The sequence below is a fragment of the Micromys minutus genome (genome assembly GCF_963924665.1).
Source record: "Micromys minutus genome assembly, chromosome: X".
Lineage (NCBI taxonomy): Eukaryota > Metazoa > Chordata > Mammalia > Rodentia > Muridae > Micromys > Micromys minutus.
Window position 1 is genome coordinate 38,946,632 of NC_137970.1, and position 27,911 is coordinate 38,974,542.

The 27,911-nt window shown below is 37.5% G+C and overlaps 1 pseudogene across 1 annotated transcript; it reads left to right on the forward strand.

Moving 5' to 3' along the window:
• Window positions 1–16,219: 16,219 nt before the first annotated feature.
• On the forward strand, window positions 16,220–17,431 carry LOC308414884 (casein kinase I-like; annotated as a pseudogene). The gene is made up of 2 exons: window positions 16,220–16,396; window positions 16,434–17,431. The product of its transcript is annotated as a casein kinase I-like (transcript).
• The last annotated feature ends 10,480 nt before the right edge of the window (window positions 17,432–27,911 follow it).

Genomic DNA, 27,911 nt, shown 5'->3' on the forward strand with positions numbered 1-27,911 from the left:
CTCTCTCTCTCTCTCTCTCTCTCTCTCTCTGTGTGTGTGTGTGTGTAAAATTCCTGTTTACCTGGTAATAATTACCTAAACTTATTGTATGATTTGGTTATTGTTTAAGTTCCATACTAAACATAAAGATGCAGCTTTATGATAAGCTCCCTTAATTTTTTTGTGTATGTAGTTAGAATATTTATAAATGGATAATATGGTACCTCTATTTTATGGATTTTAAACTGCTTTTCTGATTTCTATAGTGGCTAGACTAATTTAAACCCCCATCAACATTAGAACAGTTTTTTCTTTTCCTCATATATTTGCCAGAATTTATTTATAACCTTCTTACTGAGATAAGATACATTTATTGTTGTTGTTGTTATTATTATTATTATTATTACAGTCCAGATTTTATTTCCCTCCCAGTCCACTCACTTTCCAACTGTTCCACATCTCATATCTCATCCCTGCCCCAACCCCCTACCCCACTCCTGTCTCCAAGAGGATATCCCCACCTTATCCACCCCATGAGACCTCTAAACTCCCTGTGTCCTCCAGTCTCTTCAAAGTTAGGTTCTGTTCTCTGACTGAACCCAGACCCTGCAGTCCTCAGCTGTATTTGTGCTGGAGACTCATATCAGCTGGTGTGTGCTGCCTGGTTGGTAGTCTAGTCTGAGAGATCTCATGAGTCCAAGTTAATTAAGACTGCTGCTCCTCTTACAGGGTTGCCCTCCTCCTCAGTTTCTTCCAACTTTTCCCTAATTCAACCACAGGGTCAGAAGTTTCTGTTCATTGCTTGGGTGCAAATATCTGCATCTGACTCCTTCAGCTGCTTGTTGGGGCTTTTGGAGGGCACTCATGATAGGTTCCTTTTTGTGAGTACTCCATAGCCTTAGTAATAGCATCAGGCCTTGGGGCCTTCACATAAGCTGGATTCCTCTTTGGGCCTGTCACTGGACCTCCTCTTCCTCAGGCTCTTCTCCATTTCCATCCCCACAGTTCTTTTAGAGTTTTTACTGTAGGATATAAACCTCATCTCTCATTTGATGCTCTATCTTTCTGCTGGAGGTGGGATCTAGAAGTTCCCTCTCTCCACTGGGGGATGTAATTTATTGTCCCTCCACTGAGTCTTGAGAGTCTCTTACCTCTCAGGTCTCTGGTACATTCTGGAGGGTCCTTCCAACTTCCTAACTCCCAAGGTTGTCTGTTTCCATTCTTTCTGCTGGCCCTCAGGATTTCAGTCCTTCTTCCCCACCCAATACCAGATCATGTTACCCTCTGAACCCCCTGTACCATTTCCCTTCCAGGACTCTCCCTCCACCCTTGAGGTTGCTTTCTTCTCCCTCAAAGTTGAACAGAGGCTTCTTTAATTTGGCACTTCAGATTGTTGAACTGTGGACTCTATCTTATGTATTCTGTACTTTTTTGGCTAATATCCAAATATTTGTTAGTACATAATATGTTTGACCTTTTGGGTTTGAGTTACCTCACTCAGGACAATATTTTCTAGTTCCATCTATTTGCATACAAAATTCAGGATGTCCTTGTTCTTAATAACTGAGTAATATTCCATTGTGCAAAGGAACTGTATTTTCTGTATCCACTCTTATGTCATTGGACATCTGGGTTGTTTCCAACTTCTGGCTATCAAAACTAAGGCTGCTATGAACATAGTGGAATAGATGTGATTGTGGCATAGTTGTGCATTGTTTGGGTATATTCCAAAGAGTGGTAATTCTGGATCTTCAGGTACGTCTATTTCCAATTGATTTCCTCCAAATTGATTTTCAGTGTGGTTGTGCCAGTTTTCAATTCCAGCAGCAATAAAAAATTGTTCCCCTTTCTCCACATCCTCACCAACAAGTTTTGTCATATGAGGTTTTGATCTTAGCCATTCTTATTGGTGTAAGATGGAATCTCAGGGTCATTTTGATTTGTATTTATCTGATTACTAATGACTTTGAACATTTCTTTACTGGCTTCTCAGCCAGTTGAGATTCCTCTGTTGTTAATTCTCTGTTTAGTTCTATACCCAATTTTTTGATTGGGTAGTTCAGTTTCCTGGTGGTTAGCTTCTTGAATTCTTTGTATATTTCGGATATTGGACCTCTATCAGATATGCATACTGAAGATTTTTTTCCTAATCTGTAGATTGCCGATTTGTCCTATTGACTATGTCCTTTGCTTTACAAAACTTTCCAGTTTTATAAGGTCCCATTTATCAATTCTTGATCTTAGAACATGAGCTACTGGAGTTCTGTTTAGGAAATTTCCCCCTGTGCCAATTAGTTCAAGGCTCTTTTCTAATTCCTCTTTTATTAGATTGAGTGTATTTGTTTTTTTTTTTCTTACAATTTTATTTCAGAAAGAGAAATACATGTACAGATTTTTAAAAGCAATTTGGCGTAAAACTATATGAATATATTTTTGTCAGTAGTTAATTCTTTAAGAGGTTTGATAGCATGCATTGAAACCTTACTAGTTACCATAAGCATAAAGTACATGTAGAACATAATGTAACATAGAAACAGTCAAAGTTTTCTTGGTCTGAATAGATTAAACATGATGATTTTTGAATACCAAAAATTGTCACAAGGCTATCTTCTTAGCTCCTGAGATATTAATGATTTAAGGTCTAGATGTATCACACTCTGAGATGATGCTATATACTAATTTTTTTTTCTAAGAAGGAATGAGGCTTTCGCTTTTTGACCTTTTTTTTTTTTTTTTTTTTTTTTTTTTTTTGAGCTTCATATGGCCTGTGAGTTGTTTCTGGGGTATTGAGAGCTTTCTGGGGCTAGTATCCAATTATCAGTGACTTCATATTATGTCTGTTTGTTTTTTTATTTTTATTTTATTTTATTTTTTTTGTTACTGGGTTACCTCACTCAGGATGATATTCTCTAGATGCATCCATGTTCCTAGAAATTTCAGATAGTCATTGTTTCTGATAGTTGAGTAGTACTCCATTGTGTAAATATACCAATGTTTTTTTTTAATCCATTCATTTACTAAAGGACATCTATGTTCTTTCCAGCTTCTGGCTATTATAAATAGGGCTGCTCTGAACATGGTAAAACATGTATCATTATTGTATGTTGGAACATCTCTGGGGTTTATGCCCAGAAGTGGAATAATTGGGTCTTCAGGTAGGACTATGTCCAATTTTCTGAGGAACTGCAAGTGGTTGTACCAGCTTACAATCCCACTAATACTGGAGGAGTGTTCCTCTTTCTCTGCATCCTCACCAGCATCTGCTGTCATCTAAGTTTTTGATCTTAGCCATTCTGACTGGTATGAGGTAGAATCTCAGGGTTGTTTTGATTTGCATTTCCCTAATGACTAGGGATGTCGAGCACTTTTTTAGATGCTTCTCAGCCATTCGATATTCCTCAATCGAGAATTTTTTGTTTAACTCCGTACCCCATTTTTAAAATAGGATGGCTTGATTCTCTGGCGTCTAACTTCCTGAGTTCTTTGTATATATTGGATATTAAACCTCTACCAGATGTGGGATTGGTAAAGATCTTTTCCTAGTCTGCTGGCAGCCATTTTGTTTTTTTGACAGTGTCCTTAGCCATACAGAATCTTTGCAATCTCATTAAGTCCCATTTCTCAATTCTTGGTCTTAGAGCACAAGCCCTTGGTGTTCTGTTCAAGAAAATTTCCCCTGTGCCTATGTGTTCTAAGGTTTACCCTACTTTCTCCTCTACTAGTTTCAGTGTACTTGGTTTAATGTGGAGATCTTTGATGTACTTGCACTTGAGCTTTGTACAAGGAGATAAAAAAGGGTTTATTTTCATTCTTCTGCATGCTGAGTGCCAATTAGACCAACATCCTTTGTTGAAGAGGCTGTCCTTTTTCTGTTGAATGTTTTCAGCTCCTTTGTCAAAGATTGAATGACCATATGTGTGAGAGTTCATTTCTGGTTTTATTTTGAGGTCCTTGATCCACTTGGACTAGAGCTAGTGCATGATGACAAATATGGTTCTATTATCATTTTTTCTACATACTGACTACCAGTTATAATAGCATCATTTGTAGTTTGATATCAATTTGATAAGTTATTGGACAGTAGATAGTGGGGTAGGGACAGAGTTTTGGTAAGGCGGGAGAGAATAAGAAAGTGGGTGATTCAAGATGGAGGTGGCAGAGGAGGGTGGTTCAGATCAAAGTGAACAAGATCTATTTTTTCTTGTCTTGGTGAGCAATTTATATCTTTATTACTTGGCAGTGAATTCTTTTTTTTTTTCACTTTGCAAACTCTTGTTTTTATTTGGATTAAAAAGCTTTGATGAACAAACATGTGATACATACATGGTATAGAACCAGTTACCATAAAACCTCAGCAGTGAATTCTTTAATGGGATGTATTGTGGATTGAGAGTTTAACTTATAAATCTGTTTGATAAGTTATTGGTTGTTGAGTCATGTTTTTACTGGCCTGTGGAGGACAATGTGTGAAAGCAATGGCTAACAGGCACATGGATTGTGTAGTTCCAGCTCTGTTGCCAGTGCGAGGAGCCCATGGAATGAGAATAAGATGAGTCAGTATTAGGCTTGGTAACTAACTGCCTAGAGCACCGTCTGCAACCAGGTGCGTGTCTCCAAACTGGAGCAGCTCCTGGAGAGTGAGACTGAGGGACCTGTAGCAACAGATTTTTTTTTTTAAATATTTACCTCCACACCATTTATTGAAGATACTTTCTCTTTTTTTTCCCATTATATACTTTTGGCTTCTTTGTCAAAGATCAATTGTCTGTAAGTGTGTGGTTTTGTTTCTGAGTCTTCAGTTCTAGTCCTATAATCAACATGTCTGTCTCTGTACTAATATCATGCAGTTTTTATCACTATTGCTCTGTAGTAGAGCCTGAAGTCAGGAACAGCTATTCCCCTAGTTATTCTTTTATTGTGAAGAATTGTTTTTGCCTCTCTGTCCAAGACCAGCTTGAACTCTCAAGAGGTCCACCTGGAACCTGAGAGAGAATTGAAAGAGAAAGACAAGTTAGTTAAAGTTTACAACAAGACTTCGGCCAGCTCTGAGGTTGAAACCTAGAGGCTGATTCTCTGTCTTTGTTTATTTTTCTTGTTTTAAATCACTTTAATTGCATGCAAAAGGCTTACAGCAATTCTAAGACTGGGATCAAGCAAGTTAACAATCACAGATCCAGTAAACCTCCTTTTGGAGGCCTGGTGTGAAGATCAGGGACAAAAGAGGGTCTCAAAAGACAGAGAGACTGCAGAACCTATGTCTGATTGATCTACCCAGGTTGAATCTGCCCTGCCTTGAGCTGCATTATAGGAGCTTCAAATGCAAATGTACTTCCCTAGGTTATAGTCCTAAGTGTTTTGCTCTGAACTTCAGATGCAAATGTGCTTAATTCTATCTCTTAAGGGGCACAGCACCAAATCCAGTTTCCATCCTAAGGTCAGCTTCAAGGTGTCCTGAAAAATTAATGTTTCTCCACCACCAGCTGACCAGAGGTGCCAAAACGGCTCTCCACACCTTTCTGGGTTTTTTGCCTTTCCAGGATTTTTGTCTTTTCAAATAAATTTGAGAATAACCTTTTCTATATCTTTGAAGAAATGTGTTGGAATTTTGATGGGATTTGCATTGAATCTGTAGGCTGCCTTTGGTAGGATAGCCACTTTTACTTTGTTAATTCTGCCAATTCATGAGCATGGGAGATCTGTTCATTTTCTGAGATCTTTGATTTCTTTCTTGAGAGATCTGAAGTTATTGTCGTATAGATTTTTCACTTCTGTGCTTAGCGTTATCCCATAATATTTTATATTATTTGTGGCTATTGTGAAGAGAGTTGTTTCCCTAATTTCTCTCTCTGCCTGTTTGTCATTTGTATAAAGGAAGGCTGCTTGTTTACCTCAGTTAATTTTAAATTTGGCCATGTTGCTGAAGTTGTTCATCAGCTGGAGAATTTCTCTGGTAGAATTTTTGGGGCCGCTTATGTATACTGTCATATCGTCTGCAAATAATGATTCCTTTATTTCTTCTTTGCCAATTTGTATCCCCTTGATCTCCTTTTGTTGTCTTATTGTTCTAGCTAGTACCTCCAGTACTATATTGAATAGATATGGGAACAGTGGGCATCCTTGTCCCGAATTTTAGTGGGATTGTTACAAGTATCTCTCCATTTAATTTGATATTGGCTGTTGGTTTGCAGTATGTGGATTTTATTTTGTTTAGTTATGGGCCGTAAATTCCTGATTTCTCCAATACTCTTAATATGAAAGGGTGTTGTACTTCATCAAATGTTTTTTTCTGCATCTAAGGAGATGATTGTATGTTTTTTTTTTCCTTTGAGTTTGTTTATGTAGTGGATTATGTTAATGGATTTTCATATATTGTACCAGCCTTGCATCACTTGGATGGAGCCTACTTGATCATAGTAAATGATGGTTTTGATGTGTTCTTGGATTTGGTTTGCAAGAATTTTATTATGTATTTTTGCATGAAATTCATAATCAAGATTGGTCTGAAGTTTTCCTTTTTGGTTGTCTGAGACAGTGTGGTTTAGGTATCAGTAATTGTGTCTTCATAGAATGAATTAGGTAGTATTCCTTCTGTTTCTATTTTATGGAATAGTTTGAGAAATATTGGTAGTAGGTCTTCTTTGAAAGTCTGGTGGTAGAATTCTGCACCAAATCCTTCTGGCCCTGGGCATTTTTTTTTGATTGGGTGTTTTTTTAATGACTTACATTTCCTTATGGGATAAGGGCCTGTTTAGTTAGTTTACGTGCTGTTGATTTAAGTTTGTTATATAGTACCTGTCTAGAATCCCATTCATTTCGTCTTGATTTTCTGGTTTTATTGAGTATAGGCTTTTGTAGTAGGATTTGATGTTTTTTTTAAGATATTTTCTCTGTTTCTGTTGTTATGTCTCCCTTTTCATTTCAGATTTTCGTAATTTGGATGCTACCTCTGGGCCTTGAATTTATTTTGGCTAGGGGTTTCTGCCTTTTTGTTTCTGTTTTGTTGATTTTGGCTCTGAGTTTGACTATATCCTGATGTCTATTCTTCAGTGAGTTGGCTTAGGTTTTTGGTTTTTTTTGGTTTTGTTTTGTTTTGTTTTCTTTTGTTTTTGTTTTTTTGTTTTTGTTTTTTTTTTGTTTTTTTGTTTTTTTTTTAATCTAGAGCTCTCATGTGTATTGTTAAGTTGCTAGTGTAAGATCTCTCCAGTTTCCTTACTAGGACACTTAGTGCTATGAATTTTCCTCTTAGCACTGCTTTCATTGTGTCCAATAAGGCTGGGGATAATGTGTCTTTAATTTTTTTTTTTTATTTCTTCCCTGACTAAGTTATCATTGAGTAGAGTTGTTCTTTAAGAGATTTTTTTTTTTTTTTGCTTGTTTGTTTCCTCTTTAAGGGCTTCTAACTTTTTACCTGTATTTTACTGTATTTCTCTTATTGAGTTATTTATATCCTCCCTTAAGGACTGTATTATCTTCATGAGATAGGATTTTGGATCAGCCTCCTGATTTTCAGGTGTTTTGGTATATTCAGGCCTTGTTGTGGTGGGAGAACTGGGTGCTGATGATGCCCACTTAAATTGACTTCTGTTGCTTATGGTCTTGTGCTTGCCTCTCGCCATCTGGTTATGCCTGGTGTTTACTCGTGTGGGTGACTTGTATTGAGCCTACCTCTTTTGTCCCTGGGTTGCTGCATGTCTCCTGGTTGTCCTGTGGCTCTGGCTGTAGCAGACCTCCTGTGGGGCCTTCCAGTTGGGATGTCTGCAGAGGGGCAGAGATGCTCCTGATCTGTTGCCCATGCTGCAGTAGATCTACTAGGAGGTCTTCAGACTGTTGGGTCTTCAGAGGAACAGTCAAGCTGTTTGTTGTCCTGTGTGTACGGTTGAACTCTCTGTCCTTACACTTCCACATTCTAAGTACTGACAGTCCTGAGTATAAATATATTTTAATGAAGAAAATACATTTTTCCACTAAATACACATCTATTCCAATTGTCTTTTCCCATACTTTCTCCCTCTGTTCTCCACCTGATCCGTTCTGTTCCCCCATATCACCATGAACAATCCCAGTCTTTTCTGATCCCAAAGTTTTAATTTATAGATGTATTCACAATAATTTGACATTTTCTATAATATTAGGAAAAATTATCGAGGAGTCTTTATAAATTGTTACAACTATTTCTACATAGTCATTTTTGATACTAATAACTTTCATTAATATGTTATCTTGGTACAATAAATTACTTACTATTGATGCATTGGTATTAGGTGCAATCCATGATAACCTAAAATATTTTGTGGGTTTTGAAAAATAAAAATTAGAGTTGAGAGATGGTTGATAGCATTTGCTCTATTGTAGAATACCTGAGTTTGGTTCTCAGGATCTAGAAGCTTGCAAGCATCTGTAACTCCAGTTCTAGGCCATGCAGTATGTTCACATACAAGCAGGCAAAATACTTATCTATATAAAATAATATTAAATAAAATCTTTTTGTAAGAAAACTCTATGATAGGAATGCCGCTATAAAAGATAATACACTAAGATTCCTCATGTTCACTCATTCACCTCTCTCCATACCTTTAAATGCCTTGTCTTTTAAAAGGCTTTAAAAATTTTGCTCCTTCCACAGTCACATAGTTGAAACATCTAGCATTTATCCTCTTTCAAATAGCCTGCTTTCACTTATATATATTCATGGGTTAGCAGCTTGTTTATTTTTTTTTATTGCTCAATATTATTCAATTTTATGGATGTTCCGAACATTGTTTATTCATTCATCTACTGAAGAATGTTTTGATTTATCCTAAAATGTGACAATTATGAATAAGACAGCTATCAACATTTGTATAAAGGATTGTATGAATATAGCTTTCAAATAATGTAAACACTGAGATGTTCGATTGCTAGAAACTATGATGAATATATTTGATTTTGTAAAATAGTATCAAACTGCTGTTCAAGGATGCAGTAAAATTTTATATCAAAACTAAAAAATGGGAGTTCTCTTGTTTTAGAAATTCTCTATCATTTTACTTGTACGTATTTAGGAATTTATTCATTTTATTAAGAGTATATAGTATAGTATATAGGTAGACATACTCAGATCCAGATGTTCTCTTATCCATATATTAATTTCAATGTATTGAAAGAAACAGATTCATTTAAGCTATATTACAAAGATTTACATATAGATTTGTCCATAATATGCCTTCACTTTACTGAATACAAGTAATCATTATTGATAGTTTATTTGGTATTTGATGCTAGGAATTCAAGTCTTCTTTTTAATGTAGCTGGAAGGTAACTTTATTATATTTAATTGCTGACTTATATTCATCTATTTTATTCTATTCATGAGTACATTCTTAACTGATTACTTTTCTAATTTACATTATCTATGATAATTTATTTTGTAATTTCATATTAAAAACAGCTTAATTAATTGTATTAGATATCATTTGTTTTCCAATATATACGTATTCTTATTTTTTTTTTTTACAAAATTCATGAGATTTTTTATTAGATGTTCTCTGTATTTACATTTCAAATGTTATACCCTTTCTGCCCCTCCCATTACCCTTCCCCCTCCCATTGCTTCCATGTAGGTAGGTGTTCCCTCTTCCAACTACCCTCTTCACCTCAGTGCCTTGGCATTCCCTTACACTGGTAAAATACACCTTCACTAGACCAAAGGCCCCTTCTCACAGTAATGTCTGAGAATGTTATCCTCCTCTATATATGAAACTGGAGCCATAGATCTCTCCATGTGTGCTTATTGGTTGGCGTTTTAGTCCATGGGAGTTGTAGAGGGTTTGGTTGTTTGATAATGTTGTTCTTTCCATGGGGTTACAGACCCTTTCAGCCTCTTCAGTCCTTTCTCTAGCTTATTCTTTGGGGTCCCCCTGTTCAGTCTGATGGTTAGCTGCAAGCATCCTCAAATGTATCTGTCAGAAGATTTTAAATAAAGCCTTTTGTTCATTATTTAATGCTGATTATTTTGCATCTCATCTTTAAGGAACAAGGTACAATTAGATTCTTATGTATCTTGAAGTTGCAAAATGTGAATTTCAATACAGGGAACTCATGTTTGTATGGCTGTTCTTAGTATATAAATCTGTGGAAGCTTGAAAACACACATTTTGTGCCTATCTAAAATTTGAATAAATTGCTTGGAGACCATGAATCAGAGCTGCAGTGTGATACTGTTTAGTATGTCCAAAATTAGATTGTTAAAAACTGTAATGCTTTCTGCAAGGCAACTTATTTTCAGGACTAAATGCATTTCTATTATTAAAACAAAGAAAGAGAAAAGAAAAATTTCTACCATTGTTCTTTGAAGTTTATATATATGGGGAGGGGGATTTCAAATTTCTGGTCTTATCTGATACTGTTTTGTCTCAATTTATGAGATATAAATGTCTCTTGTTTATCCTTTTATACATTTCCCTGGATAATTTCATGTAAGCTCATAATTCTGTAGAATTAATTTCATTATAACACAGCCTTAAGAATTTTCTTATATATCTGTATTTTGATGGTTGACCCTATTAAAAGAGGGCATTTATTTCAAGTTGCAAAGCTAGTTGGTGAGTTACTCCTCTGTAGTCATTTTGGTTTTAATTATTCTGACCTGCTTCATTTAAACTAAGAAATGATTCAGTTCATGGCTTACGGCACTTTTGATGTAATAGTAATAACTAATATTTTCTTGAATCTCACTGCTTTTTGTAAGTTACATTTCTTTCTTTTAGGTGAATAAGGGCCCATAGTACAATCTTGGGAAATAGCAAATAGTTTCTTCTGTGTGCAAATACAGAAAAACTCATCATAAAAAATAAATAACTCTTCATGTTTTAATTTATCCCAATTGGAAACAACAGTATTTGATATGAACTTGGCCTGGAGATGCTTTACCTAAATATTTACACCTTTATTGGAAAGAAAAGTCCACTTAATTCCTTGGTTATTTTCTCCTAAAATATATTTCTTAAATCTGATTAGCATTACCAAAACTTAGATCATGTTTTCCACAATACCAAATGTTCTTAATTGAATGATCATTTCTCTTCAAACTTGCATGTTGAAATTCCCGATTCCTAGTGCTATATTATCAAAAGGTGAATCTTTTTTGAAAGTATTTAGGTTTGAGTAGTGAGTTTTTATGAAAATGATGTATAAAACCATTGAGAATTGACACATGAGGATAATATGGAAGAAAAGACATCTTTCAACTTAAAAGAGTGGCTTCAACAGATCCCAGATTACCAGGGTTCTTGATTTTATGCATGTCAGTTTCTCAATTTATAAGATGAATTTTTTTTTTAAAAAAATTTAAAACCATTTATTTTTGTATTTGCTTAATATTTAATTTATTCTATTTTCTAGAACAAGTTAAATTAATTTAAATATGCAGGTATAAAGCTGTTTTCCATAAAAACTAGAAATGTAAACAGGATAGGATTCTAACACGTGTGTGTGTGTGTGTGTGTGTGTGTGTGTGTGTGTGTGTGTGTATGTGTGTGTGTGTGTGTGTGTTTGTGTATATTCTATACCCTTATGCTGAATACTAGGTCTCCACTACTTACAAAATTGAATACACATGTTCAAAAATCTAAGCAACCTGGCTGAGGCTAAAACTTCAGTAGGAGTATGAAAATCAGCTTCACATAGTGCTGGAACACTTTCTAGCTAAGAAAAGAACTACCTTGGGTGCAACTCTAGCTTATGGGAAGAAAGAAGCAGAACCATACTTATAACAAGCCCCCCACCACCACCTCTGTTGGAAAGGTGATGGTATAATAAATAAAATGTGTAGAAGGGAATACAAATTATTTTTAAAGCAAAGAAGAAGTTTCAGAAAATATTACATGAATACTTTACTTTAGATGAAATCATGTAAGAATGAGCAGCAGCATTATCCAGAGTTTATGAATGACAGGTTTATAATGGAATAATTATAAGTAAAGAAAAGAAATGAGTTAGATATAGTTTACAAGTATAAAGAGAACATTTACAGGCAAGAAGAAGGATTCAGAAAATTGTTGATCATGTTCTGTTTACATAGTGTATATTTTATGAAAGAAAATGTACATTTCAAGATACATTTTGGGTTGGGGAGATAGCTCCAGCAGTAAAATGTTTATTTGCTGTACAAATATAAGGGCCTCTGTTCAATTTCCAGAAACCATGTTTAAAAAGCTAAGCATTGTGGTAAGCACTTGCAATCCCAGTACTGGGAAGATAGATACAGACAAATCCCTGGAGCTCACTAGACAAACAGTCTTATCTAATATGGAAATTCTGGGACAGAAGAGTTACATTGTCTCTAAATATTATTAGACAGCACCTAGGTGTGGAGAGCATTTTTGGCACCTCTGGACAGTTGGTGGTGGGAATTCTTGCTTCACCGGGACAATCAGAAGCTGGTCAAGGCAGGAATATGACTCTGGTCCTATACTCCAGAAAACCGGCCTGGATTAAATACATTTGCATTTGAAGCACAGAGCAGGTTTAGCAGATGTAGGTGTAGCAGTCTCTTTGTGTATGAATTTAAATACAGTATGTCTGCTTTTAAAGCCCTTTAGAATAAGACAAGTGGTTGTCCAATATAACAGAACAACGGAAGCCTAGAGGATATGTTTTTTGTTTTGTTTTTGTTTTGGTGTTGTGATGATAGATGACAGTGTCAGCTTGACTGGGCCATGAGATGCCCAAATAGTTAATGAAATGTTACTCTAGGTGTTTCTATATAGGTAAATTTGGTTGTAGTTAACACTGGATTCAGAGGGCTGAATAAAGCATACTGCCACCCCTTCCTGCATAGGAAGCAGTTCCTTATGCTTATGTATGCTCCAGTGGTACCTGTCTTTAGTTGTAACTGAATCATCAAGTTTTTCTGAATTTTGAGGCTGTCTGTGTTTGTCCTTGAGCTGCACTATTGTAGCTTCTGTTTCTGCAACTTAATGACACTTTTTGTATGTCATGGAAACCATCAGTCCCCATAATAAGTGAACCAAACCTTATTCAGTATATATAATATCCATGCATATATATATATATATATATATATATATATATATATATATATATATATATATATATATTCTCTTTGTATAATGGATAAAGGTTGTAGTTGGTTTGAACTGCTAGAAAAAAAAAACTTCATTAGCAGGGTGGCTTATAAAAAGAAAAAATTATTCAGCAAAGCTTTAGATACTATCAGATTGCAAACTTGAGTCACTGAACTATTATGTGGCTAGGACCTACTTCTTGCTCATAGTTAGAAATAGGACTAAAGGAGCTGAAGGTATCTGCAACCCCATAAGAAGAACAATAATATCAACCAACCTGACCCCTCGGAGCTCTCAGGGACTAAACCATCAATTAAAGAGTACACATGTGAAACCCATAGCTCCAGCCATATATGTACCAGAGGATAGCCTTATAGGGCATCAAAAAGAGGAGAGGTCCTTGGTTCTATGAATGCTCAGTGCCCCAGTGTAGGGTAATGCCAGGGTGAGGAGATGGGAAGGAGTGGGTGGGTGGGTCAGGGAATATTCTCATAGAGGCATGGGGGGAGGGGGACAGGGATGGGGGATTCCAGAGGGGAAACTGAGGAAAGGAGATAACATTTGAAATCTAAGTAAAGATAATATCCAGTAAAAAAAAAAAAAAAGACAAAAGAAAATAATTGTCTCCAGTGGTTCCTTTTATAAGGGAATTCATCTTAGTCATGATATAATCAACCTCTAAAGGAACAACCTGCTAGTGAGTGGTACATTTAGGCTCAATTTTTAATATGCATGGTATATTATTTTCATGGACACATTGCTGATAGTTTCTTCTCTTGGTTTATATTTTTCAGTAACATGTTAATTAGCCTATAAAAATTCATATATGCAAATATATACTCACATTTATGTTTTCATATATAATGTGTGTGTATGTATGTGTGCATGTGTGTATGTGTGTGTATATGTGTGTGCATGTGTGTCTGTGTAAGTGTGTGTGTGTGTGCATGTCTGTGTGTGTGCTTGCATAATGCTGTCATTCTAATTTCTCTCTAATGTGTATTGGCTTCAAGTTGGAAACATTTGTATTTCATCTTAATTTTGGTTGTAAATTGAATTATTATTATGTAATAGCTTCTACCACCTGCTTCAAACAGCTAAATAGAGAATTAATGACCACACATGAAGCTCAGAATATTAAATATTGAGAAAGGAAAGCATGTGACACCTCAGACATTGAGTATAAACATTGAATATGTTTGTCACATATTGCTGCCACTATCACAGAGTGCAGAGTAGTAGAGTTGAGAAGGTAAGGTTGAAATTCAGAAAAAGACCATGTAGATTGAATTGATAGAGAAACTTAGGGGAAATGAGAGAGACCAAGAGAAAGAAAAATTTGTGATACCACAAAATGGCTTCTAGTTCTTGCTAATTCCAGTCTAAAGGCATGCCATCTTCAGGACAAAAAGAGCAAATGCAGGAGGGGAGAGAGCAAGGGTAGAAGGTCAAGAGGTTAGGGGAAGGGAGGGAGAGAAGGAGGGAGGGAGACAGACACAGATAAATACAGAGAGATAACACTCAGGCTTTATGTTTGTGTATTAATGCAAGCTTGATTCTAAATGCATGATTCTCTTTTGACACCTAATCATTCATTAAGCAAAGAAGTGTGTGTGTGTGTAGGCTAGTTATTTATAAACATGAGCTAGAACAAATTCATATTTGCCCTTTATTTGAATTGACAGAGGTGCAGCAATGAACAATGCAGAATGAAATATGTCTAAGAAAGAATATACTATACACAAAACATCATAGCATATACCACAAGTAAACCCAATTATTAAACTTAAATGTTAGTGTATCATAATTAATGACAAAAATGACTAATAGAATAAAAATAATTTTGTCAAAATTATAATCCACATGTTTAAGAAAAACAAAACAAAGCTGTTGAAATACATATATTTCATAAGGATTAAAATACTAAAAATAATGTACTGTGTGACAAAATAGTATTGTTAACACAATGACATATTATAAAAGCAAAGATTAATAAACTATAAATGTTGAAATATTAATTTTGTGATATATTTATGTATTTGGAAAAAATAGAATAATCTATAAAATAATATCTTATGCTAAATTCATTATGGAAAAGTTTGACAAGTTTGACAAATTTATTAGGACTAATATAAAATAGGAAATGATGTTTTCATTCTATAGTTATGATTATTTGGCTACATGCATATAGACATCATTATTTTGTGAATAATATGTTTAAATATGCCTAAGATCAGAAATGAAAGCTGTGCACTAGAGATAAAGGTATTGTTTATTGATTCAATAAGCAAAATTCAAGATTTGAAATGAGAAAATAAAGGTCTATTTCTTTGTACTCTGGAGGAGGCCAAGTAGTATAAAGTACTTGCTGAGCATCTGTGTAGCCCTGAACTAGGAAGTAGGGAGTTCAGGTTAGCATGGGCTTCTGAGGAGGTAAGCTAGGGAACAAGGATGCTTTCAACTTGTTCAGTCACCCAAACATGTGCTCAACAAAAAGCAAAATTTAAAATTTGTTATGAAAACAAACCCTTCTATATCTGAGATTCTAGGAAGCAAAGATTTGCACTGAAATTCTTAATGATTTTGAGATCCTGTGTTATCTTTCAGATAACACTAGCTTTGCAACAAAAATCACTTTAAATTTTTAGTTGTTAGATACTGATTACACTGCTTTGCAAATATTGATAATGCAGTACGCCATGGAACTGTATCTTCAATACTCTGTTTACTTTTATTTTCCCAGAGTTTCATTAATTTCTCCATACTTATCTTGAACAAGCTATAGATAAGAACAACCTTGAACTTGTAGTCTATGAGCTTCTCATGTAGGTAGAAATTCAAGTGGTATGCCACATCCAGCCTAGTTTGATCTTTCCTATCCAAGTAAACATGTGTGCTCCCCATATAGGTAAACATATTTCAATACCTGATCCTGGTAAGTAGAACTATTTGGGGAAGGTCAGGATATAAGACCTTCTTGGAGAAGGTATGTCACTTGGGGAGGATTTTCAGGTTTCAAAAGTCAACGCCATTCTCAGTTGGCTATCTCTCTACCTCATGCTTATTGTCTGATGTGAGGCCTCATCAGTTTCTGCTACCATACCTTTGCTATGACACCATGAGCTCCAAACTTTTGAAACTGCAAGCTCAATTAAATACTGTCTTTTGGCGGCTCAATGGGAACCGCCGGCACGCGCACGCGGGCAGGGAGCGCGCGAGCCGGCGGCGGGAGGCGGCTGAGCACCGAGCCTGAGCCTGGCCGGCCAAGCGCAGCGCAGCGGGCCTGGGAGAGGCTGGCGCGCCCGCGGCCCGGCGAATCCTCTGGCATCCGCCCCAGCGGGCCGCCCCGGCTTGCAAGGTTGAAGCATGGAGCTACCTGTGGGCTGAAAGATTGGCAGTGGGTCCTTTGGGGACATCTACTGGGAGCCAACATTGCCTCTAGGGAAGAAGTAGCCATAAAGCTGGAATGTGTGAAGTTCTACAAGATGATGCAGGGAGGAGTGGGGATCCCGTCCATCAAATGGTGCAGGGCTGAGGGTGACTATAAGGTGATGGTCATGGAGTTGCTGGGGCCCAGCCTGGAGGACCTCTTCAACTTCTGTTCCTGAAAGTTCAGCCTCAAGAAGGTGCTGTTGCTGGCCGACCAGATGATCAGCTTTATCGAGTACATCCACTCTAAGAACTTTATCCACCGGCATGTGAAGCCTGACAACCTCCTCATGGGCCTGGGGAAGATAGGCAACCTGTTGTACATCATTGACTTTGGCCTGGCCAAGAAGTACCGCGATGCCCACACACACCAGCATATTCCCTACTGGGAAAACAAGAACCTGACCGGCACTGCCCGCTCTGCCTCTATTAAAACCCGTTTGGGCATTGAGCAAAGCTGTCGGGATGACCTGGAAAGCCTGAGGCTCCTTGCCCTGGCAGGGCCTCAAAGTAGCTACCAAGCATCAGAAGTACGAGCGGATCAGTGAGCAGATGTCCACGCTGATCGAGGTCCTCTGCAGAGGCTACCCCTCCGAGTTCTCAACATACCTCAACCTCTGCCGCTCCCTGCGGTTTGATGACAAGCCAGACTACTCCTACCTGGGCCAGCTCTTCCGAAATCTCTTTCATCGGCAGGATTTCTCCTACGACTATGTCTTCGACTGGAACATGCTCAAATTTGGGGCTTCCTCCAGCCAGGCTCAGCCCTGAGACCATGAAGCTCTTGCGTCACCCTGCCCCCACCCTGTCCTTGCGCTGGGCCCGCATGCTCACCCACTTACTGGTGCCCAGCGCCCCTGTGCACCCAGGGATCCCCAGACAGGCCGGTGGAGGAGGTGGAGCAGCTACTCCCTCAAAGATACTGGCCTGTGGTTTGGACTCCAGGGCCTCGGTTCTGATACCGCCAGGGTGAATCAGCCATATCTGCCATGCTTGAGGAAGTACCCTGCAGGATGGCGGGTGACACCCTGTTCCAAAGAGGTGGCTGTCCAATGGAAAGTTCATGACAGAGACCCTGCATAGGGTTCTGAAGAGTAAACAAGCTGCCTGAGAGCTAGGACAAGCCTGGAGAAAGAATAGTGACTTTCTATGAGGGGTTGATGGCATATCACAGGACCTTGCTTCATCTAGACCCCATTATCGGCCTGTGTGTTGAACCTGAGCTCATTAGAACACTTCCTCTTCTTTATCCATGTGTACCTCTTTTTCACAGAGCGGTCCTTGGCCTGCTCCATACAGTGTTGTCTTCTTGACACCAAGATGGGAACATTGGTTTGGGGCTTTTCTTCTCTTTGGGCCCAGTCAGTGGCCTGGGCCTGTTCTCTAAGGAAGCATCATAGGCTAGGAACCTTGGGGACAAACCTGTGGCTTTTATCTCTGGGACTGGGCAGTGAGTGAGGCTCCTTCCAGTTCTAGTTGGCCAAGGGCCTGGTCATGTACCTAGTTCTTCATCACATGTTCAAGGCCTGGGTCACCAGACACGCGCTACAGAAAATTACCCACATCTAATTTTGAGATGGACTTTGACCTTTCTCAGTGAAGCTCAAAGAATAGACTTTGTATTCTCTTAGATCTGGGCATCCTTCTGTTGTAGCCCGTGGCCACACAGTGCTAACTTTCATTCACTAAAGTCATTGGGAACAGATGCCTACTCCTCAGTCAGTCACAGGTTTCACTAGGAGAGGACATGTGGCTGCTACGTCCACCATGACAGATGAGAACATTTGTCCTCTGGGAGGTTCTATGGACAGCTGCGGGAGATACTTCCTTCATAGCACCCCTAGTGTGAATGGCCAGTTGACAGAATTTCACACCAGGCCAGATACACCCTTATGGCCCAGTCGCTAGTACCGTGATTCCCTCCCTGGAGTCTCCTTGGAGGAAGTAGACTTTAGTGCTGAAAGCCGGACAGCCTTTGTTTCTACCTTGTGTGACCCCATCACCATGTGGCCAGCTTCCTTGCATCTGCAGAACACCCAGCAGAAACGCTCACAACCATCACCCCCAAACCAGGCCTTCCCACCTGCCCTACAGTGAACAACCCATCTGCAATACTCTGTGGACAGGACTCTGAGCAACAGACTGGAAGGATCCGCTAGATCTTGGAAAGACCCCGAGTTCCACCCCAGAGGACTGGAATCCCCAGATGTTTCTCTCTGAGAACAGAACCACTATTCTATCCAGGAGGAGACTACGTACAGCCAAGGACTGGGATCCGTAAGATGGAGCTAGACATGACTTTGGCACTGACTTCTGTGGGTTTTTATTTTATTTTATTTTATTTTGTGGGCAAATAAAGGCCATGAAAACTCAAAAAAAATATATTGTCTTTTTGGTTGCATTGGTAATGATGTTTTATCATAGCAGTAGAAAAATAAGACAATGTATTTGTTTTATTAATATTTGTGTTACCATAATGACATGCCTAGTTTGTGGGGTTTGGTACTATACTAAGAGAAGATCTTTATTTATCTTGTAGTTCTGGAATTCAAAGACATGTTACCAGCCTTGATGTGATTCTGGTGACAATATGGTAGATGATGTCATAATGAGAGTGCCTGTGAGACTGGAATATTACACTAAAAAATAGGTAGCCACAGATTGTGAAGAATTCAATTTCTAAATTTTAGAACCTTCTTTTTATTTAGAACTCTTTTAAGATAACTAGACAGTGTCCTATAAGAACTGCATAGACTCCTTCTTAGGTTGATGCCTGTAATGACTTCCCACTATACTCCTGTTCTTTTTGTTTGTTTGTTTGTTTATTACCTATTTTGACAATTTCATACATATTTACAATGTATTATGATTATTGTAATCTCCTTCCTGTTCTTCTGAACTTCTCACCTAGAACCTCAATAGCTACCCCATTGTGGAAACTGATACTATTTTCTCGAACAAATATTAGAAGTTGTAAGCTCCTCAAGGAGGTATGAGGCCTCATGGGAAACATTTTTTTTTTTTTTTTTTTGTCTCTCTGTCTTTAAGATGTAAAGTTGTGCTTTTTTATTCTTTTTTAAATTATTTTATTGGATACTCTCTGTATTTACATTTCAAATGCTTTCTGCTTTTCCCTCTACTCCCCATCTGCCCTGCCCCTCAAAATGGAAATTTCTATATCCATTCTAAAAAATTGCAGGGCCCAATTTCTATCCATAGATGATGCATGTTCATGCTTGTAACATCAATGTCAGGTTGGCAGCATTTCATAACACTCTTCTTGTTCTTAAATTCTTTCTGACATCACTTGTAGTATGTTCTCTGAACCTTGAGGATTTGGTACAGATGTCCCATTTAATGCTGAGTGCTCCTCACCCACAGATTCTTAACAGTTTGACCAGATTTGAGGCTCTGCATTAAGAGTTACCCTCTGCAAAAGTAGCTTTTCAACTTTATACTAAATCATATGAAGAGTCCTTGTAAGATGATCATTATCTTAGAGCATAGGCGATAAGGCAGCAAGTGACTTCCATGGCAGAAAAAGTTCATTGGACCATGGGAAAACATTATGATATGGGTGTGGTTGTTTGAATATGAATTGCCCCATAGACTCATGTTTCAATGTTTGGCTCAGAGAGAAAGGCACTATTTGGATGTATGGCCTTGTGGGAAAGAATGTGGCCAATTTAGAGGAAGTGTGTCACTGGGGGCAGACTTTGAGGTTTCAGGTACTTGAAATTGGCCTAGTATCACTTTTACTTCTGCTGGTAGAACTCTCAGCTCCCTCTTCAGCACCATGTCTGTTTGCATGCTGTCATGTTTGCAACCATGATGATAATGAACTAAACCTCTGAAACTGCAATCTACCTCCAATTAAATGTTTCCTTTATAAGAGTTGCTGTGACCATAGTGTCTCTTCAGAGTAATAGAAAGATAACGGGTAATTTAAAAAGGAAGATAAAGTCCTGGGGTAGGGATAACTTGGCAAACTGAAAAGTATTTCAGCCTGGTTGTTGAAATTCTGATTTTCTCATCCCTTAAATTATATCTTTTATTTTGTTTTGTCATATTTATTCATCTCCAAAATAAGTTAATTGGTTTAAGATTTGAACATTTTCATGATTGTGGGACAAGTGTGACTCTGCTGTTCATAGAAGCTATACAGTTGAGAATAGCATCCTGTCTGAAAGTTATGCTAAGGCAATGGTAGCACAAAACTTGAGTAACCAACAAATATGTGATTTGACTTAAAGCCCAATCCATGACCTGACAACCATACTTGGTTGACCAAGAACCTGAGCCTAGATAGCCAAAGAACCCATGTCAAAGTCAAATACTACTATAGTGATAAAATAAATTTGAAATTAAAATTTACCTGACTTAATATATGTTAATCTATCTCTCTCATAATGCTGTTAAAGTCAATCATGGACATTGTGTAACTTTTATCATCTTGAAATTTTTATTTTTTCAATACATGTTGGTATTTTAGTCTTTTTCCCTCTTTAAGTACAATGTATACATTTGCTTTGTTACTACTTATTTCCTGATGTCCTAAAATAGTATAAACATACTCCTTTTTTTTTTTTTTTCAGAAAACTTGAAAGCTATGGGACTTTGTCTTTTGGGAAATACTCAGTACCTGTGCCCTTCACTTCTGAAGCTCACGGTTCTAGTGATCATCTTCATAGTTTAGCTGACTGCTTGTCAACTTAATGGCAAGAATATTACTTTTCTAGTTATATAGAGCCTCCTTTCATCATTGAGGGTACCCAAGATAAAGTTTTCTAGTAGACCCACATAGAGCACTGGCTACATTTGGAGGTAGGGGAATATAGCTCCCATCCTGACTTGCAAAGGAGCAAAATTTATTCTTGGGGGATACATTATTGTCTAGTGGTTTTAAAATATTCATTTTTTTACCTTGACTACTACTCCAGGGGTATTCTATTTGTCTCCCTACTTAATTTTTCATCTTCCATGTACTACCCATATATTCATATATCATCTCTTTCTTGTACCAAGGGTGATGTCAAGATAGACATCATACTTCTGTATCTTCCAGTAAAAGGCCATAGTCAGGGGTTGTGTTTCCTCATTTCAGGTGGGAACAACATATTCCTCTGTGCTGAATCTTGTTACTGGAGAGTTGGTTGCTGGAGGCAGGTATTGGATGCTGGCATCCCACTTACATCTGCACTTGAATTTAATGTTTCTGTGTTTGAGAGATTGACACTACTTGTAAATGATTTGTTGTTTTTATTTCCAAATCTAGTGATGAATCATCCCTCTTTGATAATTTTGGATTTTATTACTTTAGTGAACTGAGAAAGCCTCGCATGCATGTGTAATGAGTGGATGATGTTCTGACTGAATGTATATTGTTGCCATAGGTCGAACCTTTGGCGCCTGTAGGGTTTCAGTAGATTCACAAGCCTCTACTTTGTACAATTATGAACATGTAAAATATACAAACCAAAGCTTCTGTACATATTCATCAGTCAGTAGAAGTTGAAGAAATGTTTAATCCCATCATAGGGGAATTAAAAGGAGCAGTGAGTGTTATAATGCAGCTCATGAATGTTGGCAACCTTGAGATGCTCTGACCTGTCTCCAGGAATTCAGAACAACTATAAGAGTAATGGACAGGGGAAATGCAAGTCTTTTCACAACAGAAGATAAAATTTACTAACCTCAGTACTCTTCCATACTCCAAGTTCCTGATTACTTGTTTTTAAGGCAACTCTAAGAGCCTTACCATTTTCATGACTATCTTTCAAGCCATTCTGCCTACTAGATACTTGTGATAAGGTGTTGAAAGCATTCCTATCTTTTAAGCATTCCATTCATATAAGTTCTCAGAATCACTTAGGCTCATACAGTATGCTTCTTCTCAAGATGTCTTCTGGTAATAGGCCTCTCAGGCATGGAGAATAATTCAATAAAATTCTCAAATGGTAACCTTTCACACCAGAAGTGCCAGCATCACACAAAAACACTCTTAATTCAAGCCCAGAAAGAACCAAAGATTTTTCTCAGACTAGAAACAAGACTTACTTCTTTTTTGAAAAACTCGGGGACATATGTACTCTTACAGGTCAACTTTTGCATGTGGCATGGCTTTCTCCTTACATAACAGGAAGCTTGGATTCTAACTATAAACTTTCTTACTTTAGTTCCCTTTACTCATGAAAATTAATTTCTGTTATAACTCTGTACTTACTGGTAGACTCATATAGAGCAATTTAAAATCCTTTAAAAACCTGAATCTAAGGACCAATGCTTTAATGCAGTCTCCCATTGCATCTAAGGTCCCATTATGATCACTGCAATGAAGTTAGAAGTGACTGATATTTTAGCTGTATTGAAGATACCAGAGTGAATGAGTTGTTCATTTTCTCTGTCTTTAAACTGTGTGAGATGGTTGAGACATAAGAAGAGGGTAAATGGTTTCTCAAAGTTGTTTCCCTATCTATTTAATATAGCGATATAGCTAAATTGTTTATGTGCTGTCTAGCAGAGTAATTCCTTGTCTGACCTCAATAAGGGAAGATATACCTAACCCTTCAGGGGCTTAAGGTCCCAGGGAGTGGGAGGTCTTTTGGGGTAGGGGTTGGTGGTTGGGGACATCCTCTTGGAGACAGGGGGCAAGGATGTATGGGATGGAGAGTGGTTGCGAATAGACCAGTGGGGGGTGAATTCTGTACTGTAAAAAAAGGAATAAAGAACACTAAATAAATAAATTTTTTAAAATGTCTATGTGTGTACATGACAATTATTTCCAAACCAATTCAGCTTTTCTAGTCTTCTTTTTATTAAATCTCAAATGATAGTGATACATAGTATACAAACTATCAGGTACATACCATCTCTCTGTCTTTCCTTCTGGAATATCAAAATTTAGACACCTAGCATTTTGCTAAATGTATATCATTGCCCATTCAAACACAAAATTTCTTCATTGCTGCTTTTCCAATAGAACAGATATCCATGGACTGTGAAATCCTATGGGAAAGGACTAAATCAATGATAAGCTGCTCTGTGATTCTTAGAGAATATCAGAACTAGTTGATCTCAAAGAAGTGTCTTCCTGACACTTACAATGTAGATACTAGGAGTTTGGCTTCAGATTGTGGAACAGGAAAAACAGACATTTTTCTGTGGGGAAAAGAAAGTATGTTTCTTTCTAATAATATACTCCTACTGATAGCCCCTCCCTTATATTTGACCTACAAAGAAATTCTTGCTCCTTAAAAATGCTTATATTAAGTATTGTGTTGTAGTAAAGAAAAGTGACTATGAATTGTAGTATTATCATGGGCGTTGTGTAATTCCATTGGCATTGCTTTATGTTGATTGAAGCATGGTCACTGCAAACCCACAAGAACTAACATAGCAGACACCTGGTGGATGCCTGCCTGTGTACTGGGGGTTTTTGCTATTTCACGTCTATCTTGAAGAGATTTCTAACTCATGCTTTATGTAATTGATGTTTCAGCAGCTATTGATATCTGATTCAAAATGTTTCATATCATTTCTGTGGTGGTTCTTGTTAATAAGGGATTATACCTGAGAGCAAATCCAGGGGACTGCTCTTGGGCAATCTTGTGTTAGTATACTCAAACTTTTATTATTGGTTTTGTTGTTTGTTTGTTTAGTTTGATTTTAGATTTTTGTTTATTTTCTTTTTTTCCCCTGTCTTTCTTATTCATTTATTTATTTATTTATTTTGCTTTTCACATCATAAGATGGTCACATGGGCCAGCTTTCTTTGATTTAAGGCCAGAGACCATGGCTATGTACTCATGAGTTCTGAGAATCTGAGAAAATGGCTTCATAAATCTTCAGTGACAACTTTTAGTCATGCTACTTTTAAAAGAGCCCTTTTATTTTATAAAACTCTAGCAGCAATTTTTTTTTAATTCTTGACAACAGGGACTCTTCTTGAGTTCTGAATGAAAGGTGCTGCTTTAAAAGTACCTGGTATTTTATTTTCAGAACCCTTGTTCTTTTTATTATATTTTGTGCTTGAAACACCTAAAATAACAGTAGTGATGGACCAAGTCTCTGTAAAATGTACTAGGCCTGTCAGTAACATTTGGGGGGTAGATATCAGCAGTAGATAATCTCTGATATCTACCCCCCCAAACATAAATGACAATAAAACATCTTGTTTTCCTGCTGTGACCTGAACATCTCTGAGGCCCAGTAGCATTTATAATGGGCATCCAGCTTCCTTTTCTGATGATCTGAGACAGCAGGTAGGAATGTGCATATGTAGGATCATAAATGGAGAAATATCTAAGGCAGTCCTTGTTATTTTTTACTGAAGCTAAGGATGTGTGATTCTATGAGAGCACTGTTCTAGGTATCCATGGATGATCTAACAGGTCTGGTATGGGGAAATGTAGAATGATCCTTAGATTGTATCGTACCACCTCGGATTGGGACATACTGAAGTGACAGCAGAAACTGGGATTATAGCTTACTGCATCCTAAACAGGGAGAAGTCCTATCAGATTTTATTCATTATCATGTCAACTACTGCCATAACATTTACCTACAAAGGATACTGGATATACTTAAAGTGATAGGAAACCCAGTATAGTACTCATAGGATTATTTTGTCCTCATTCAGTGTTGAAACCCTGCCCTGCTATAATCCATTGAATTCATACCCTTGTACTTTCATGGTTTTACTTCCAGTCTATGAGATTAACCTAGGTTAACCTGTTTAAGAAAAACTGAGGAAGTCTCTGTTGCCATTCCTAATCTAGACCTTCAAATGATGGAAATAAGGTAGGGTTGGAAGTTTTATAGTCCCACTGCTGAGATACTTTAACAGATATTGTTTTATTTTTTCCAGTTGTCATAATAGAAGACCACAGTAATTTTTGAAGTATAAACATTTATTGGCTTAAAGTTCTGCAAAGTGGAAGATTAAGGAACCACATGTAGGAAGCACTTTGTTCATGGTAGTATATACATAGAAATAAACATGGTACATCCCATGGAGAAATAGGGCACATACAAGGAACTTTAATGCATTCATTAATTGTTGATAAATAGACAAATCTATTTTAGTACTGTAATAACTAATTTTATTATTTCAGTAACAAATAGTAGTAGTGCAGTAATAGTTACTGCTGCTCCCATAAGTCATAATGAGAGTTGTTACAACCTGAGTTTTGATGAATGCCATTGTATCTGGTACTCTGGGTATTTATTTAGTGTCCTCATTTTTACTCCAGAGAGGATAAAGGGTCTGTGGCTCTTCTTTCCTTTGAATTGAAAATATCTCCTCTTTAAAAAAGGCATATGGTTCTCTGAGTTTAAGTTGAGGAAAAGGAAGTCATTTCCCCCCAATTTTATTGGAAAGAACAAATTAAAAAGAAAAACACACACACAAGACAAGGCAAAAGAATCAGAGACCCACTTGTTTACCTACTGGACAATTTCATTAAAAAAAAAAAAAAAAAAAAAAAAAAAAAACTAAACTGGAAAGCATATGCAGAGGGCCTGATGCAGGCAAGTTCAGGTTTTGTGCATGCTGACTCAGTCTCTGTGGGTTAATATGAATTTTGCTCATGCTTATTTGGAGGGCCTTGTTATCCTAGTATTCTCCAAAGTCTCTATGTGATAATCCCCTTCTTGAAAGCTGTTGGCCACCAGCCTAAGAGGATTAAAGGAACAGAGGCAGAGAGCAAGGTTCAGAGGACCATGAGTATGACAGAACCTCTGGAGACTGTTGCTGCAGAGGAATGAGTCTATTTTATTGTTTTAATGATTGGGTACTTTTTAGGGGCACAGGTGGAAAGGGATAATTTGTCATAGCATTAAGCAAGTAGAAAGTGCTTATTGGTTATGATACAGCACCTAATTATCAGGTAGGCAGGAAGACAGAGAGGGACATGTGTGCTGACCTATGCAGCATTGCAGAGAGCTCTGTATTAGGTCACTTTTCAAACAAGGAAAGGTCAGATACCTTTATTCAGGGATACTGTCCAAATAAAGACATTCTCCAAACAGAGACAGAGACATGGAATCCTCACAGAGAAAGGGAGTTCCCTATTTTGCTCTAAGATTAAAAAAACATCCAGTCATAAATAACTGCTACCATAATAGCAAGGTTGTCCAACATCCCTGGATCTTATATTTTTTCAGCCATCTCCTCTTCTGCAGGGTTGCCTGACCTGATGGAGTCGTTCCATTTAAGTCTGGCTGTAGGTATCTGCATTTGCTCTCATCTGCTGCCAAAAAAAGCTTTTCTGGTGATGGATGAACAAGGAATTAATCTATGAGTATAGCAAAATGCCATTAGGAGACATTTTATTGCTATATTTTTGTTTGTTTGATTGATTTTAGAATAGTTGTATTTGGTCTTATCCTAGGACCCTGGAATATCTAGTTTCAGATTCTTGGTCACCCAAGCACTTTTGGTGCACTAGTTTACATTCCCAGATGTGGAAAAGAATAGGGGCACTCAGCTCTGCCCAAAGACCACCATCAGCTCCTAAGAATTCTGTCCTTACATTTGCAAATCGGGCCCACCTTCCCAACACTCCTCATTCATGGTCATTAGCAGTACTGGTTGCTAAGCAACCAGGAGCCTTCTACTCATAAATCTTAACTGCGTCTAACTCATACAAGAAGGCCACAGGAGGGCTTGAGTTTTCCACTCACAGGATCAGACTTCTCTCCCAGGCTCACTCACAGGCAATTATCATCCCATTCTACTCAGTTCTGGCTGTCAGAAGATGCTCCCCATCTCAGCTGGGTAAGCCTAGTGATATTTGTTGAATGGGTATCACAGAAGGTCATTATATCATAGGGTTTTTCTTAAAAGATTTGGGTCCAATCACACCCTTTGTGATCTTAAGATAATAAAGAAGTGCACAGTAACTGTGATGTAACTCGTGCTGCAGTCTAATCTACCTCTTCAGCTATGAGTAGGAGATATGTTAAAAAAACAAAACACAGCTCATGGCCAAAACCTGAGCTTTTCTCAAACTGCTTTGCATAATAAATTCTGTTTCTGATATAGGACTCCAAAAAAGATTAGTATCCCTCTTATATACAAATGAAAAACAGGCTGAGCAAAAGAAAGAAACAACAACAAAAAGAAATGGCACCTTTCATAATAGTCTCAAATAATATAAAATATTGTTGGGTAACTATACTAAAATAAGGGAAACACTTGTATCAAAACAACAACAACAACAAAATTGAAGAAGATAGTAGAAAATGGAAGGATCTCCTATACTCCTGTGTCAGTAGCATTAAAGTGGCCATCTGCCAATGAAGAGACAAAAGGCAGCCTGATCAGGCAGTCCACTCTTGCCTCTGCTTTAGCTCTGGCACTGAGTTTAGCACTCCCTTTGTGTTAGTCCCAGGGCTGAGTTAAACAGCCAGCACTCCCTCCAGTGTAGATGACTCCTG